Raw genomic sequence first — 16,429 nt, 5'->3', positions numbered from 1 at the left:
GATAGTGTCGTAAGGGCATATGTTTACCAGACTCATGGATCTGAACTATGTACAGTAATTTTAATTTAAACAGTATATGTTTGAACAAAATTTTCTGGAAGCACAGCAGTTTGATATTTTAGTTGAATGATACAATAGCAGTAAGTCCCGTGGATGAGAAAGGGTAGTATGGCTAAGGTGTATTGTTCAAATAAAATATTGAGATATAATATACTGGTGGCTATAGGAGTAGTGTTCAAACTATATTGTCTGTAAAAAAAAAATTCTCAGATCCATGGAGTTCAGTAGGATATGACCTTATGGAAATATTTCTATGGAATCAAATGAAGGCAAAGATATTAGAGAATGTTATAATCATGTCTAGACTATTGCGCTCTTTTTCCCATATCTCTTTTCGATCAAATTCTTCCTCATCATCTTCTCCAAGAAATTCCAATTTATTAAGTGATCAAGATAACCAAACCCACGAGGTCGCCCCCAAACACAATCTCTTCGATAAGGAAGTCCGATTCGAAGATATCGTACAAAACATGGATGACTGGAACATTCCAGAAATCCCTCAGGATCAACTATATGTTCCTGAAACAATTAAGGACAAACATAACTTTGATTACATAATCAAAACAGTAGAAAACAATATTCCTCTAGGACAAGATATAGGGGAAGAATTTCATTTACTTTCAAAAAATTCAATTTATGAACATAGCCGTAAGTATAAATATCTACACATCGGCTGTGTACAAGTAGCCATCAAGCCCTTAATTGACATGGGCATAGATGCAACAGTTTTAATGTGTCTAAGAGATATTAGGCATAATAAATTTGAGGACTCCTTAATTGGAACAGTCGAAACCAGTTTAGGACAAGGTCCAGTATATTTCAATTGTTATCCGACTAAGACAGTGAGTTTAATGGACAAGAATATTCTTGACTCTCTGTTCTTAAATATCCACTTTCATGGCCTTGACATGAAAGAAGGATCAATCCCAACAGCTTTGATCTATAGGATCCAGTACAAGGTCTTGAATACTTGTGCATCTAGAGTCCTATTGCATCCACAAAAGGGAGAAACAACCTTATTTATCACTGATATGACAAAAGCCAATGTTTCTTTAAAAAAAAATGGGATGAAGTAACTCTCCCCGAAAAATGGGTCATGGAGAAGGCCACACCGTCTTATCCCCAACCCGCTCCAATTATTGAAAAAATCAAACAAGACAATTCAGGAAAGGTAGAAATAACCTTCAATAGAAGAAATTCATTTTCATCAAGAATAGAAGCCTCTAGGACTGAATATCAATCAGCTAGAAGGTCCTTTTTAGTAAGAACCCCTTCCATTCCAGTAGAACTAACCAGATTTGAGTCACATAACCAGTTCCCTATTGTAAACCTCCAAGGATTAGATACTACTTCAAGTATACCTAGAACAACGTACAACCAAGAACAGGAGGACGACCAAAAGTCGATCCAATCCTAAACCTATTCTTCTATGGAACCTTATGATGCTATCTGACAACTTTAGCATTGATAAGGAAACCCTTAGGAAATATTTTTATTCTCTGGAGAATGAACTCCAAAGGAGATGGTTTTTCCAACATTACAAGGGTACAAACAAAAAACAGATCCAAGACAAGTTCTACGAATTTGTCGAAAAAGTCAAAATTAACGTCCTTTTTTTTATTTGTTTCATGCTTATACAATCAGAAAGGATATAGATTACTTTTGGAAACAAAATATCATAGGTGATCAACCAACAAATGTCATAACAAATTCGCAAATGAAGGACGGTGAGTTAATCCAATCGGAATTACCTCCCGCAACACAATATCAACTACCAAATGTCAAAGACAGTAACAATAAACCAGTCATGGCAATTCCATTCAAGACAAAAGATTTCAACGAGGAAGTAACCTCCAAAGATATTAAGAGCCTAATGGAACAGGCAAATTATACCAATAAATATTTACAAGTTTTAGGAGAAACCATTAAAACTAAGGTAGTTCCTAAACAAAAATCAACTGAGGAAGTTTCGCCAAGTATTCCCATTGAAAAACCATCATTCAAACCTTTCAAAGTTAGTGATAAAGCTAAACGGAAAATTAGGGAACTTAGAAAAACTAAATCCTTAATTGAAGGAGTAGGTGACAACCATAGTGAATTACTAAACAAAATTGGTAGTTTACTTAAGGTCATTCCAGAAACTCCCCAAACTTCGGAAAATACTTCCAAAATGGTAACAAGAAGTACCTCAAAATTAATTAATGTTATTAATGAAGATAGTGACCAAGACTCAGAAAATGCAACTGAGATAGGATCAGTATCAGAAAAGAATATAAATCCAATTAATTCCAAACACTGGAAAACACCCTCTAAATTATATTATCAACGTCCAACAGCCCCTAACCCTCTATTAGAGGAAAGAGGTGAAAATAATTTTAATAGTTTTAGTGCAAATAACATCTATGAATGGAACATAGATGCACAAATAGAGTATAACATCATGAATGCACTCCAACATATGACCATGGTAGCTACAGTCTACCAAACCTCCCATGAATGTTCGGAAGAAACCATTATAGACATTTTAGTGGCAGGATTTTCCGGACAATTGAAAGGATGGTGGGATAATTATCTCACGAATGAAGAAAAATCAAAAATTTACAGCGCAGTCAAAACAGATCTCAATGGAAAAGTCATTACTAATGACGATGATAAAGAGATTTCTGACGACGCTGTTAACACATTAATTTTTACAATAGCCCAACATTTCATTGGAGACCCATCCTTGTGGAAAGATAGGTCTGCAGAATTATTATCAAATCTTAAGGTGTAGAACCTTAGCAGACTTTAGGTGGTACAGAGATACTTTCCTAAGTAGGGTTTACACCAGAGAAGATAGTCAACAACCTTTTTGGAAAGAAAAATTTCTAGCCGGTCTTCCCAGATCATTAGGGACAAGGTTAGAGATAAAATCCGTAGTCAATCTGCCAATGGAGATATTCCATATGAAGTTTAAGCTATGGTCAATTGATTTCTTATGTCCAAAAGGTAGCCTCAAAGATTTGTCAGGATGACAAAATTCAGAGGCAATTAGCCCAAGAAAAGGCTCAAACAAAGAAAGATTTAGGTTCCTTCTGTGAACAATTTGGTCTACTGACCTGTCCAAAACAAAAGAAGAAACAATCCTCTAAAAAAGAAATCCACGAGAATAAACCGGTCAATAAAAAGAGATTTACAAGAAGGAGATACTCACACAAACTCTCAACCAGTAAAGAAATGGAATATCCTAAACAAAAAATAAAATAAAAAATAACATGTTACAATTGTGAAAAACAAGGCCACATTATTAAATATTGTAGATTAAGAAAGAATTTCATAAACCTTAATTTAGAACCAGAAATTGAAGAGCAAATAAACAATTTGCTTATCGAAACCTCAGAGGAAGAAGAAACAGAAATTCATCCTCCGTAATTTTTGATGAAAACCTAAACCTAATCCAACAAGATGACCAACTATCACCAACAGATGATGATGATGGGCAGATCAATACTCTAACTAGAGAACAAGATCTCTTGTTTGAAGCAATCAATTCCATACCTGACCCCCAGGAAAACAAGGTTTTCCTGGAAAAGCTCAAAAAGACATTAGAAGTAAAACCTAGACAAAAGGATTTTATTACGAATAATACATTTGATGTAAGTAACATACTCAAAAGATTAGAAAATTCTTCAACCAAACCAACGACAATCCAAGATCTCCAAACAGAGATAAACAATCTAAAAAGAGAGGTAAAAGAATTCGTCAACAACAAGAAATTCATCAGATCATTCTTTCTCAGCTTGAGGAAGATAGTGATTCTGAAAGTGCCAACAACAGTGAAGAAAACCAACCAGAAAATTTAAAAAATGATATGTTTGTGGGATTAATAAACAAGATTAAAATCCAAAAATTTTACATAAACATCAAAATAATTATTAATGATTTCGTTTTAGAAACAATGGCCCTATTTGACACAGGGACTGATTCCAACTGCATTTTAGAAGGATTAATTCCTACAAAATTCTTTGAGAAAACCTCAGAAAAATTAAGTACGGCAAACGGCTCAAAATTAAAAATTAATTTTAAGCTATCAAATGCAATCGTTGAGAACCAAGGTCTTAGGATTAACACAAACTTTCTTGTGGTAAAAAACCATAAGAACGAAGTGATCCTAGGAACCCCCTTCATTAGAGCCTTGTTTCCCATTCAAATATCTAATGAAGGAATAACCACAAATTATTTAGGAAGAAAAATTATATTTAATTTTTCTACTAAACCAATCTCCAGAAATATAAATCTTATAGAAAATAAAATTAATCAAATTAACTTCTTAAAAGAAGAAATATCTTTTAATAATATTCAGATACAACTGGGAAAACCCCAAGTAAAAGAAAAATTCAATCTTTATTAAATCATATTGAATCAACTGTCTGTTCTGATTTGTCACATGCATTTTGGGACAAAAAGAAACATATTGTTGATCTCCCTTATGAGAAAGACTTTAGGGAAAAAAAAATTCCCACAAAAGCCAGACCAATCCAAATGAACGAAGAACTCCTTAAATATTGCCAAAAGGAAATCAAGGATTTTCTTGAAAAAGGCCTAATCTGGAAAAGCAAAATCCCATGGTCATGTGCGGCTTTTTATGTCAACAAACAATCTGAGCTTGAGCGTGGAACACCCCGCTTAGTCATAAATTACAAACCACTAAACCAAACATTACAATGGATTAGGTATCCTATTCCAAACAAAAAAGATTTGCTTAACAGATTAAATTCTGCAAAGATATTTTGAAAATTTGATATGAAATCTGAATTTTGGCAAATCCAAATCCAAGAATCAGATAGGTACAAAACAACGTTTAATGTACCTTTCGGGCAATATGAATGGAATGTGATGCCATTCGGACTGAAGAATACCCCTTCAGAATTTCAAAAAATCATGAATGATATTTTTAATCCCTATTCAAAAAATTCCATTGTCTACATATATGATGTTTTAATCTTCTCCCAAAACATTGACCAACATTTCAAACATCTCCAGACTTCAAATCAAAAATTAATCTTTTCCAAACTCGAACTCGATTCCTTGGTCACAATATATATCAAGGTACAATCATTCCAATAGAAAGGCCAATAGAGTTTGCTAGCAAATTTCCCAACCAAATCTTAAACAAAACCCAGTTACAAAGATTTCTAGGTTGTCTAAATTATGTAGGAGAATTTGTCCCCTATTTAAACAATATTGTCAAGCCATTACATGATAGGCTGAAGAAAAATTTTCCTCTTTGGTCTGACCTCCATACACAAACAGTTAAAGAAATCAAACTCAAAGTCCAATCCATAAAATGTATGTATCTTCCTATTCCACAGGCATTTAAAATTGTCGAAACTGATGCATCAGACATAGGTTATGGTGGCATCCTCAACAAAGAGTCCATGGCCAAGATCATGTCATTGCATATACATCAAAACATTGGAATCCTGCACAATTAAAATATTCAACTTTTAAAAAGGAAGTTTTAGCAATTGTTTTGTGCATTTCCAAGTTTCAATCGGATTTATTAAACCAAAAATTTTTAATCAGGGTTGATTGTAAATTAGCCAAAGATATTTTACAAAAAGATGTTAAAAACCTTGCCTGAAAACAAATTTTTGCAAGATGGCAAGCAATTCTAAGTGTCTTTGATTTTGACATAGAATATATCAAGGGCACCTCAAACTCGTTACCTGACTACCTTACCCGTGAATTCTTACAAAAAAGTGGTAATGCCTCCTAAGGCATCAGGAATCTCCCTAAGGGGAGGACGAAGCACAGGCAAAGGACCCAGACAGGCTCTTCCAGAGCCAACCACTAATAAATCATCAACCTCTTCTGGGTCATCAACCCAGGCTGGGTCATCCACCCAGAAAACCAATTTAGAAGGGCCATCAACCCAGATTACCTCAATCAAACCTGAGTCATCCACTCAGGAACCTCCCAAATCGGCAACCGCCAAACAAACATCGGTCGACTATGCATGGACAATTGAAACCCTTCAGGCCCTTCAAGACATGGGTCTAACCAAATTTCCAAAAATAATCAAAAAATCTTGGGCAGACATTGCCTCAGAATCTGATGATGATTCTGAATCAAATTTACAAACAATGATCCAAAATGCATCAATGACCAAAACAGCTACCAATCCTAAAGGGAAACTACCTTTAGCCAAAGCACAAACACCACCTGCCAAACAAACTAAAAACTATATTTATAAAAATAAATTTTTAACTGTTTTGCAGATGGAACCTGGATTTTGGGACAAAAATCCCTTCAAGGCGTCGGCCAAGGCTTTCCCATCAGGATTTCACTACAAACCAACGATCATCCTGAAGACAAGAACTTTTTATGAATTGATTTTGGTAGATTCAAATTTAGTATCTATCAAACATTTCAAAGACCCAAAAGACCAAACATTAAACACCCACTCCACAATCCAAATACTAAAAGTTATTCAACCAAGACACTTTGGTTCGGACTTGAACAAAGGAAAGAGATTTTCAGTTCCATTTGATCCGGTAGGTTATACCTATTGAGATTATGTTGATGCTTGGACTAAGGTGTTTTGGCACCAAAATACCCGCTTCAAGCATTCATGGCTGATATATTTCAAGACCAATACAATTTACAATTTTCCAAATTGGATTTTACAATGGTGGGACTTCTTTGGACCAATACCAGAGATATTCCCAGAAACAGTCCAACAAGGATTTGCTCAATTTGAGAGACAATACAATTCGCAGGAATCACGAATTCCAGTAGATCTTAAGTACTTCTCAAGCTTTGCACTGTCATGGATCTTCTCATGGCAATATCGTTACAGCAAGACTGAAAAGACAAGCCAATATCCATCACTACAAAGACACGCATTTGTAAAATGGTGGACATAATTTGACTCATCCAAAGCAGATCCAGAACAAGTAAAACTCTGGTTCCAATCCCATCCAGAATTCCTCAAAGCAGCTGATCCAGAAACTTCCGTGTTTTTGTACCAAAAGTCTCATCTGGCAGCATTTTTAGCAGGATCGAAATCAAAGGAGATCCTAACTAAAAATCTAAAGGAAGTCTTGCAAATGTTACAGCAGGAAGATGAAGGTTCATCCTCAAAGAAGGAAGAAACAAGTTCTGCTGAAGAAGAAGAAGAAGACCCCTTTTACCAAAACGAGGATGATTGTTTTGGTATCTGTTTAGATTAAATTTAATTTCGGTCACAAAACCGTCTGTTTGTAATTAATGTGTAATTAATTTTGGGCAATACTACCTGTCCTATAGCCATTAAAGTCCTGGTCAAAACTACTTGTCTTATAACAAACAGTCAAATAGTTCCGGTCAAAACTACTGGCAACTACCGGTCTCAGATTTTTAGCTATATAAGGAGTCCTCAACTATGTTGTGAGGCACCCTTTCATTTGGCCATTTTTCAGGTTTCAGAAGAGAGGTGCTCTGAAAGAAAACTTTTGTAAGTGCTTCTTTCAAGTTTCAATAAATTTCTATTTTTCATCCCTCTTCTCTCTCTTTACCGATCCTGTGCGGCTCTGTCGCCGCTTCGGTTTTTTTGTTTATGAAAACCTGGGATTTGTAAGTTGGTCTCCGGTGTGCCCTTGATATCTGTTTTACAAGTTTATATTTTCATTTTCATTTATCATATTGCATTCTTACTTCCTATCTGTCCGTATATATATATATATATATATATATATATATATATATATATATATATATATATATATATATATATATATATACCTCAAATATGAAAGAATTCCTTAAATAAATCTTATGTGCTTCCATTCGAGACAACACTTACATAATATGAATAAAATGAAAATAGTTACTAACAAATAAAGAATTCAAATAAATTTAAATAAAAAATACAATAATGCTCAAACTAATATAGATGTTAACTTTAAAACAAAAAAAAAACTAATACAGAGGTTTATTCTTTGCCTTCAGGACATAGAGTTGTATCTCTCGCTTATTTAGGGGTTGCAGCGACCTTACATTCCATTTGACATATTGTGCCAAATTTCGTAATAAAGATTAATAATTAATTGAAGAAACAACAAATTTCATGAAATAAAAGACTTTCATTTTTTTTAAATGGTAACTTAATTTTTTTATATCATAAAGCTAAAGAATTTTATTTTATTTTGGAAAATAAATAGTTGTATTGATTAATTAAAAAACTAATTAACAATTTTATAGATGAATAAATAGATAGATAATCAAAATATAAGAGTTCAAATCTTAAACTGTATTTTACTGGTTTTTAATCCCTTTTTCCATGGCTTCTCTCCTATACAATTCATTGTTAAGTCCGGGTATATTTGTCGTACTTTTTATACTTTCAAGGACTAAATTTTTTGTTTTCATCGTTTTCATCTTCCAGGGACGCATTTGTCAGTGGAGTGGGAAGACGAAAAGTCAAAAAAATATTATGACAAATTTGCCCTTATGCTGACAATCCACGTTGGCAATCATTTTTGTGACAAATTTGTCCCTCCGTGTCACGTAGGCTATTTTATTAACGGTGATGAACGGAAGTTAACGACAAGACATATTTGTTGCACTTTTTATACTTTCAATGACTAAATTTTGTATTTATCTTTCAATGACGCATTTTTCAGCGAATTACATATTAAGAGACAAAAGTGGCTATTTACCCATAATTTAATGACAGAGGAAAGACGAAGATGTTTCAAAATTTAATGTTGATAAAGATGAAAGATGAGAGAGAAATGATTATTTTAAAATAAAATATAAATTATTATAATATTCTTTTAATGACACAAATGAGTTGCTAATACACTCATACTGTATGTGTGTGCATTAGTGTGTGTGTGTCTATATATATATAGGATATTTAGTATTGAAATATTTTATTAAATATTAAATTGAATAAATTAAAAAATATTTTTTCAAAATTTTTAAAAATGAGTTTAATTGTTATATACTATGACTATATTTGACAAAACTAGTTTAAAAGTTAGCTGAAAGCTAAAAAAATTACCTTGTTAAATTATATGTATGTGGTAAAATTATCTGTTGAAGTAGCTGAAAAGCTTAAATCACAAAAAAAATAATATCATTATTTATTTAAAAAAAGTAACAAGGAAATTAATAAATATATTGAGGATAAATGTGGAAGAAAATATAAAAAGTTAGAAGCTAACATTTTGAAAAAATGCTACTTCAAGTAACATTTTTAAAAGCACAAAGTTACTAAAAAAACTTGTTTATCGAACAACCAAATTAGTTTTTTAGCTAATAAAAAAAGTTAAAAATTAGCTGAAATGTTTTACTAAATATAGTCATAATTTCTAACTAGCTTCTAGTGTGTTTACTAACCGAAAAACTTATTTGGTTGTTTGGTAAGCAAGATTTTTTTATTAGCTTCTATCGCTTCTTGAAACGCTACTTAAAGTCGTATTTTTTTAAAACTTTAAGGGGTGTTTGGTTTGGTTGTTTTCTATTTTCATTTTCACTGAAAACAGAAAACGGTGATGAAAATCTATTTGGTTGGATTTCTGAAAACATTTTCAGTGAAAATGAAAACAGGAAACAACCAGCAAATGAAAACAATAAATTCTCATTTCCAGTGTTTTCAGTTGAGAACAGAAACCTCATTTCGGGTAAAATGAAATTGCGGTGACAATGAATGTAATTTTAAGCAAATCTAAAAATACAAAAAGACAAGAAGTCAATATATCATAAGTTTTCAGTATTTTTATTTCATGAAAACAGAAAACAAGAAGTCAAACCAAACATGTTTTCATAATTCTAATCTTTTGAAAATGAAAACAGTTTTCCGAAAATGAAAACAGGAAATGAAAACAGAAAATGAAAATGCAAACCAAACACACCCTAGTTTCTACCTTCTAAATTTTATATTTTCTTCTATTTTTATTCTCGATATATTTATTAATCTTCTTATGACATTTTTGAAATAAATAATGATATTATTACTTTTTTTCATTTACACTTTCGAGTTACTTCAACATTTAATTTTATTGAATATTTCTAATTTAATAAGCTATTTTTTCAACTTTCAACTACTAGTTAGCTTTCCAGCATCCAAATAGCTTTTTAGCTAGTTTTGCATAACATGGCCTATGTAAAGTTTTCTAAATTGTCAACCAATCATAATAAGATGAGGCATTTTGTGATTGATTGATGGTATAAAAAATCTTAATGCCATTATTGTATACTAATTAAATTCTTAAAAATTATAAATAAGTTAAACCAGGCAAGCTTCAACTTCAATTTTTTAAACAAATCAAGCTTAAGCTTTAAATTAGGCTTGTTTAAATAAATGAGTCAAGCTTAAGCTATCTATTTTTTCACAATTAGAGCCTAAATTTCTAATACTCCATTCGGTTTGACTTATTTACACCCCTACTTCCTCTATTCCAAAATAAGTGTCATATTTAGCTTTTCAATGTAATACTAATTAGTTTTTCCACTAATACCCCTAATAAGATCATTTTAATTTTTCAATAATGTAATATTAATATTAAAGTTACTTCTTGTAAAATTACTACTCTTTATCATCTTTTATAACTATTCTATTTTATATATTTATCACCTATGACGATACTTATTTTGAAGCCGAGGAAATAATGTCTTAACAACAAATAAACGCTTTATTTTACAATTTATACTAATGTAACAATAAGTTCTTAGGAAGAAAAACATGTCATAATAATGAATGAAATTAACCCGGACTAGTTGGAAGAAAATCTTAGTGTGTAGTTTTCTAATCATATTTATTCTTTTGACAAGTTTACTCCTAACTTATAGGGGAGAAAATCTTTTGATGGGACCCATGTAATATATCTTTCATCCTAATTCCTTATTTTTAATATTTAAAATAATTTTTAAGGATATTTTTATTTTTATAAAAAAAAATCCATTCTTACAAAATTATTATTTTTTAGTCCTTATAAATTATATTTAATTTTTTTCTTATAGCGCTTTAAAAAGTGATTTTTTTTATTATTCAAAGAATTTCAAAAACACATACTACTTTTGCCCTTAAATATAAGACTTTTTAAAAAATTTAGTCCATCTAATTCACATCATTTAAGAAAGTGGGTTAATATAGTTAGTAGCATTAATTAAATTTGTTAACAATTTGTGTTATTTTGTCAAAATTATCCTTCAAGTTATTGAGATTCATAAACTCTCTTTTTCCACTTAATTATTTTCCCACATAATTAATTAATGTATGCTAGTCTTTTATTGAATTCTTATAAGAGAGATAATGTATTTATCTTCTTAATAAATAACCTTTTTTATAAAGTAACTACTGGTATTTGGGTCAAAAAATAATTAATGTAAAAGACAACTTAAAAAGAATCTTATAAAAAGAGGCAAATAAAATTAAAAAAAAATAGTTTTATATTTAAGGACAAAAGGTGATAGTTTGTAACATTTGAAGTCAAAGAACAATATTGAAAATATCAATCACATCATAAAATAAGAATTTAATTTTTTTTACCTCTATAGAAACAAAAGGAGAACTTTGTGAAGAAGGAGGAGAAAAGAATGAGCTTAGGGTTCAAGGGGAAGTTTCCTCCGCTCCAACAACAAACTTATGATAAAACCCCAAAACAACCACAAATAGAATTAAAAACCTAAAAATAATTTTATTTCATGAGCTCACATGAGTATTTTATGAGAAAAACAAAAATAAAATTTAAGAGAGGAAGAAGAGGTACTTACCACTCAAAGTAATAACCAAATCTTAAAGTGTATTCCTATGCTCCTAGCTTCAATCCGTGGAATCAACATCCATCTTTCTCCTCCATTTGAAGTCCTAAAGCTAGACAACCTTAAAACATGAAAATACCAAAAGCGTAATTGGTTACAAAAAGAAATAAAAACAATTCAGATGTAAGGTAAATAAGTCTTAAATGTAAGAATATGTAATATTTCCTGAATAAAATGTTATGAATGAATGATGTAAAATGCAACGCATCAATACCAAATGTAACAAAGTTAAGTTTTACATTTCCAAGATATGACAAAAAAACGATTTTTTTTTCATCTAAACTGAATGACACAAATAAGAAAATGAGACAATTAAGCATAAAAATATCAATATAGCCTTCCCTTGGAACCTAAAAGCATTATAGTTCTAGCATACTTCAATCCACTAATTAAAAAGTTTTAGATCAACAAGCTATCAATGTTGCATTAAAAAAACATAGCACTTTTGCTCAAATCATTCAACATTGACCTTCAACCCATATACAAAACTTGAAGAATATATTTTCTCTACAAAAAAAAAAAACAAACTATCTTCTCTTCTAGTGGTCAAAACAACTTCACAAACAATGCAAACACAAATGAGCAATAGTGGTCAAAACAACTTCACAAACAAATTGCTCGAGCAATATTTTGAACACAAATGAGCAATACCCTTGTTTAAACCCTCTAAAAGACCAAATAATTTTATCAGTTTATTTTTAAAAAAATGCAAACACACTAGATAAACAGGATTTCATGTGCATGATTATTAATTATTATTTAAAAAAAGGGTTTCTTTCTTGTGCTAATTAATGACTAATGCACATCCATGGTTTCCAAATCCCAAATCACATCCCAACCATGGCGACATGCTAAAATATACTTTAAGATAGAAAAATTATACGCAAGGTGCCGAGACTACGGTTGAAGTTCTGTTTGATGGTCATGTGTTTCTCTTTCTCATCTTTGTTCCTTTCTCCTTTACGGTACCTTCTTTCTCCTTCCTCTCGCTATGAATCTCTCCTTCTCTTTCCGAGTTTCTCTTTCTCTCTTTCTTTTATTTTTTTTAATTTAGATTTTCTTTTATTTTTTATAACAGTAATGACTTAGCAAAAAAAATTAATAAAAAAAAAGGATGTTGGAGGGGTGTTAGCAGTGTGCGGATGTATTTATGTATCTTTTTCCTTATCATTTGTACATGTGCAAAAATAAGAAATAGTTAATTATAATGTTATTATTTTTTATACATATTTACGATATCATTAGATGCAAATAATTAAAGTCAATATAGTTATATGATTCAAAGGTTTAAATTGGTAAGATTCTATGTAAAATTAGGTTTTATAGCTAAGAATATAAGATCTACTGTAAAAAAAAATACTTGGATCACATTGATTTGGAAGAAGGAAAATTAAAATAAATAGGTTGCTTTGGTATGCATTGAATGGGGTCAGCACAGACCACCAGCGATCGAACTTGAGAATGACAAATATATAGAACCATAACAAAGCAATACAAATATTATCAGCAATAATAAAAAGGATAAAAAAAAATATGCAACATCCTTACAAGCATTCTATTACGTTACGTTATATTGTATCGTTTTATGTACTGCACAGCGGGTTCTAATTTTGTTTTCATTTTAACTTCACAAAATCAGTCCAAAAAAATTAATCAAATGAGTACTATTCCCTGCAACCGTTATTGCAACTCAATTGTTTGGGCTTTTTTTTTTTGTCTTTATTTCCCATGGATATTCACACGGTCATGCACTAAATGTGATGTAAACACCTCTTCTAAGGGGATTCAAATCTAGGTTTGTTACCTTGTGGAGGATTTAATTGTTCAGTTAGATGCAGCTGTATGCCAAGTCAATAAGAAGTTCAAATTTTGAACGAAGAAAATGTTGAGAGAGCTATCTATGTAAGACTGTCAATGAAATAATCTTAGCAACAAATTATATAAAATTATCTTGACAACAAATAACCTTAATAAAAATGTTTCTGCTGATTTGATTTATTAATTCATAGAGAAACGAAGTAGAGAGAGCATATGAAAAGCCAAATATTTAAGCTGATTTAATTAGTAGCTAGGATTGTAAATTGAAAAATAAATAAATAAATATAGTTCCATGGACAACATAATGAAATAGCATGCATGTGAAATTAGGAATCAACACTGCTGCTTACTATAGCTAATACACACACAGTGCATGAAGTTGAAAAAGAAAATATATGAAACTCTTTAGTAGAGTAGAGAAAGAGAATCTGGGAATTGGAATGCGTATCTGCTTTTCTTCTGAGCTTTTGAAAAAGGGAATGCACGTAGCATAAAAACAGTACCTCATTGAGAAGCAAAAGGGTATCCCTATATAGTTCTGAAAGTTAACATTAGCAATCCTTGGAGGTTTTGGGGCATATAGTGCGTTGAAGATCTCAGATTCCTCTCTCTTCGGTTAAGATTCTTGGTTACTGATGCTGAGGTCTCTACATTATAACGGGAGAAATTGAAGTCATGCAGTTGTTGGATTATCTGATACTATGGGAGTGCTACTTGAGTTGAGGGCGTCTCACAATATAATGCTCCAAATCAAGGAAACAGGCGTATGAAAAGTATCTGCATAAAACAACAATAAGTTTTTGAGAAATTAAATTTATACAATTTTTTTTATACAAGAAAGAGAGAGATGGGAAGCAAAGAGAGCAAATCATGTAATAAGAAAATTGATGTAATAGAAAATGCAAAAAAAAAAATAGTGTTTGGAAAAGTATAATAAAAGAATATGACCTAATTAATATAACTTGTGTAATGTCTTGGGAGAGCCTTGTACGATCTCAATAGCTCTAACATGTTTCATGTTAAAAGGAAAAAAAAAAAAAAAAAAACTCGTAAGGACGAACATTAGTTTTTTTGGAACAAACCTCGATCACTTTTAAGAAAATATGTCAATTTAGTAGTTCTAGCTTTAAGACAATACTAGTTTTCTCGACCATAAAAAATATTAAATTGTAATTGTTCTTTTCGTACTTTTTTTTATAGATTCTTCTTTTCGTACTTAAAATAACTGTAAGAACTAATTAAGTTGGTATAATTTTTGTTATTGTTAGTTTAAATTAATAATAATTCTTTTATGAATAAGTGACTTGATCATATTTAATAATTGAATAATTCGATTTATGTAAAAAAATTAAATGAATAAATTATCATCACTTTCTATAATATTTAAAGATTAAACTTAAATTAAGGTCTCAGTATCAATGATTAAAGTGATATCACTTATATCTTCAAACAAAGGATTTATTCTTATAATCTTATTTTATGTTGCAACATTTTTCATCAGTAGAGGTTAATAAGCTTCATTGCAGTGACAAATTAGATTTTGTGTAGTATCGAAAGATTTGGATAGACACATGTTATATTGTGTTGGGGTATACACCAAATGCAAATTCTATTTGGATAGGCACATCAATTAAGTCAAATTCTGTTAGCGTATACACCAAAAAAAAAAATCTATTGCGAAAATTTGCTGCAGTTAGTAGCGTAATAAACATCATAAAATAAATTAAAAAATATCAAGGTTCAACTTAAATCCTGAGTCTGATTGACCTATATATATTGCTTTCAGGAAAACTTGAGCAGTTCACGAACAAATACATTGCATAATTTTCTCATGATATATCATACGTTTTAAGATAAAATTTATTTTGTAAAAAAGGATAAGATTTATAGTCAACCACCTTTCAAAAGAAAAATTATAGACACATGTCTCAGTATTAATTAGTAGATTAATTAAAATTTCCACCGCTGCAGATGCCATGCTCGTGCAGTCGTGCCCTTTATGAGATTGCAATTAATTTCCCTTTTCTCTCTTCCATTACCAAAAAGAAAAAGAGAAGTAATTAATAATTTTATTCAATTTTAAAACAGATGGCCGTTGTTAAAACAAATTATACAATATTATAAAACGGCAACAAGTTTTACTGGATAGATTATTGTATTATTATGGAATATAAACATTATTTGATCAATTCATAAAAAAACCAACAAAAAAAAAAACATTACTCTCATATGTAGCAATAAGTTCCACCACTTGAGATATTAGCATTATTTGAATATGTCATAGTTAATTTTTTAAAATTAATATGGAACAACCAAAAAATCAATTTACCCCCCAAAACATTAAAGACATTTTGGGGGTTAGAATTACCTTAAAACAAATGATTACATCTCCAATAACCAAAATCCAAATCGAGGCCTAGTCAGGTTATAGACAAAGCATTGGGTTACGAGCCTCCTTTTTTTTTTGCATCACTTACTTTCATTATCTCTTATCTTCTCCACCGTATAGCAACATGCTGAGATGTTTTTCCCTTTGCTTTTTTGACTTTTGCGGCAAACTCGGTGATAATGGATCTTTACAAACTGTATTGAAAAGGGAGAAAGCACAAATCTCTCAGACTTGGTAATTGAAATGGGATAAATTTGATTGATTCTTTCAATATAATCCCTCTGGGATAATATATAATGATCTTATATGTGTTTGTTGAGTAACAATCATTAGCTTCTAATAATTTCTGTCTCTACCCGATGGGATTTGAGC

At 30.9% G+C, this 16,429-nt stretch overlaps 1 long non-coding RNA gene across 1 annotated transcript; it reads right to left on the bottom strand.

Moving 5' to 3' along the window:
- Nucleotides 1–4,451: 4,451 nt before the first annotated feature.
- Nucleotides 4,452–14,653, bottom strand: LOC106799363 (uncharacterized). The gene is made up of 3 exons (XR_001389052.3): nucleotides 14,172–14,653; nucleotides 11,803–11,911; nucleotides 4,452–5,522 (listed from the first exon to the last, which is right to left on the bottom strand). It is a non-coding gene; the product is annotated as an uncharacterized lncRNA (long non-coding RNA).
- Between the last annotated feature and the right edge of the window lie 1,776 nt (nucleotides 14,654–16,429).

The sequence above is a fragment of the Glycine max genome, chromosome 7 (assembly GCF_000004515.6).
Source record: "Glycine max cultivar Williams 82 chromosome 7, Glycine_max_v4.0, whole genome shotgun sequence".
Lineage (NCBI taxonomy): Eukaryota > Viridiplantae > Streptophyta > Magnoliopsida > Fabales > Fabaceae > Glycine > Glycine max.
The sequence above is the reverse complement of the archived record's forward strand: the minus strand, read 5'-3'. Positions and strand labels throughout refer to the sequence as shown.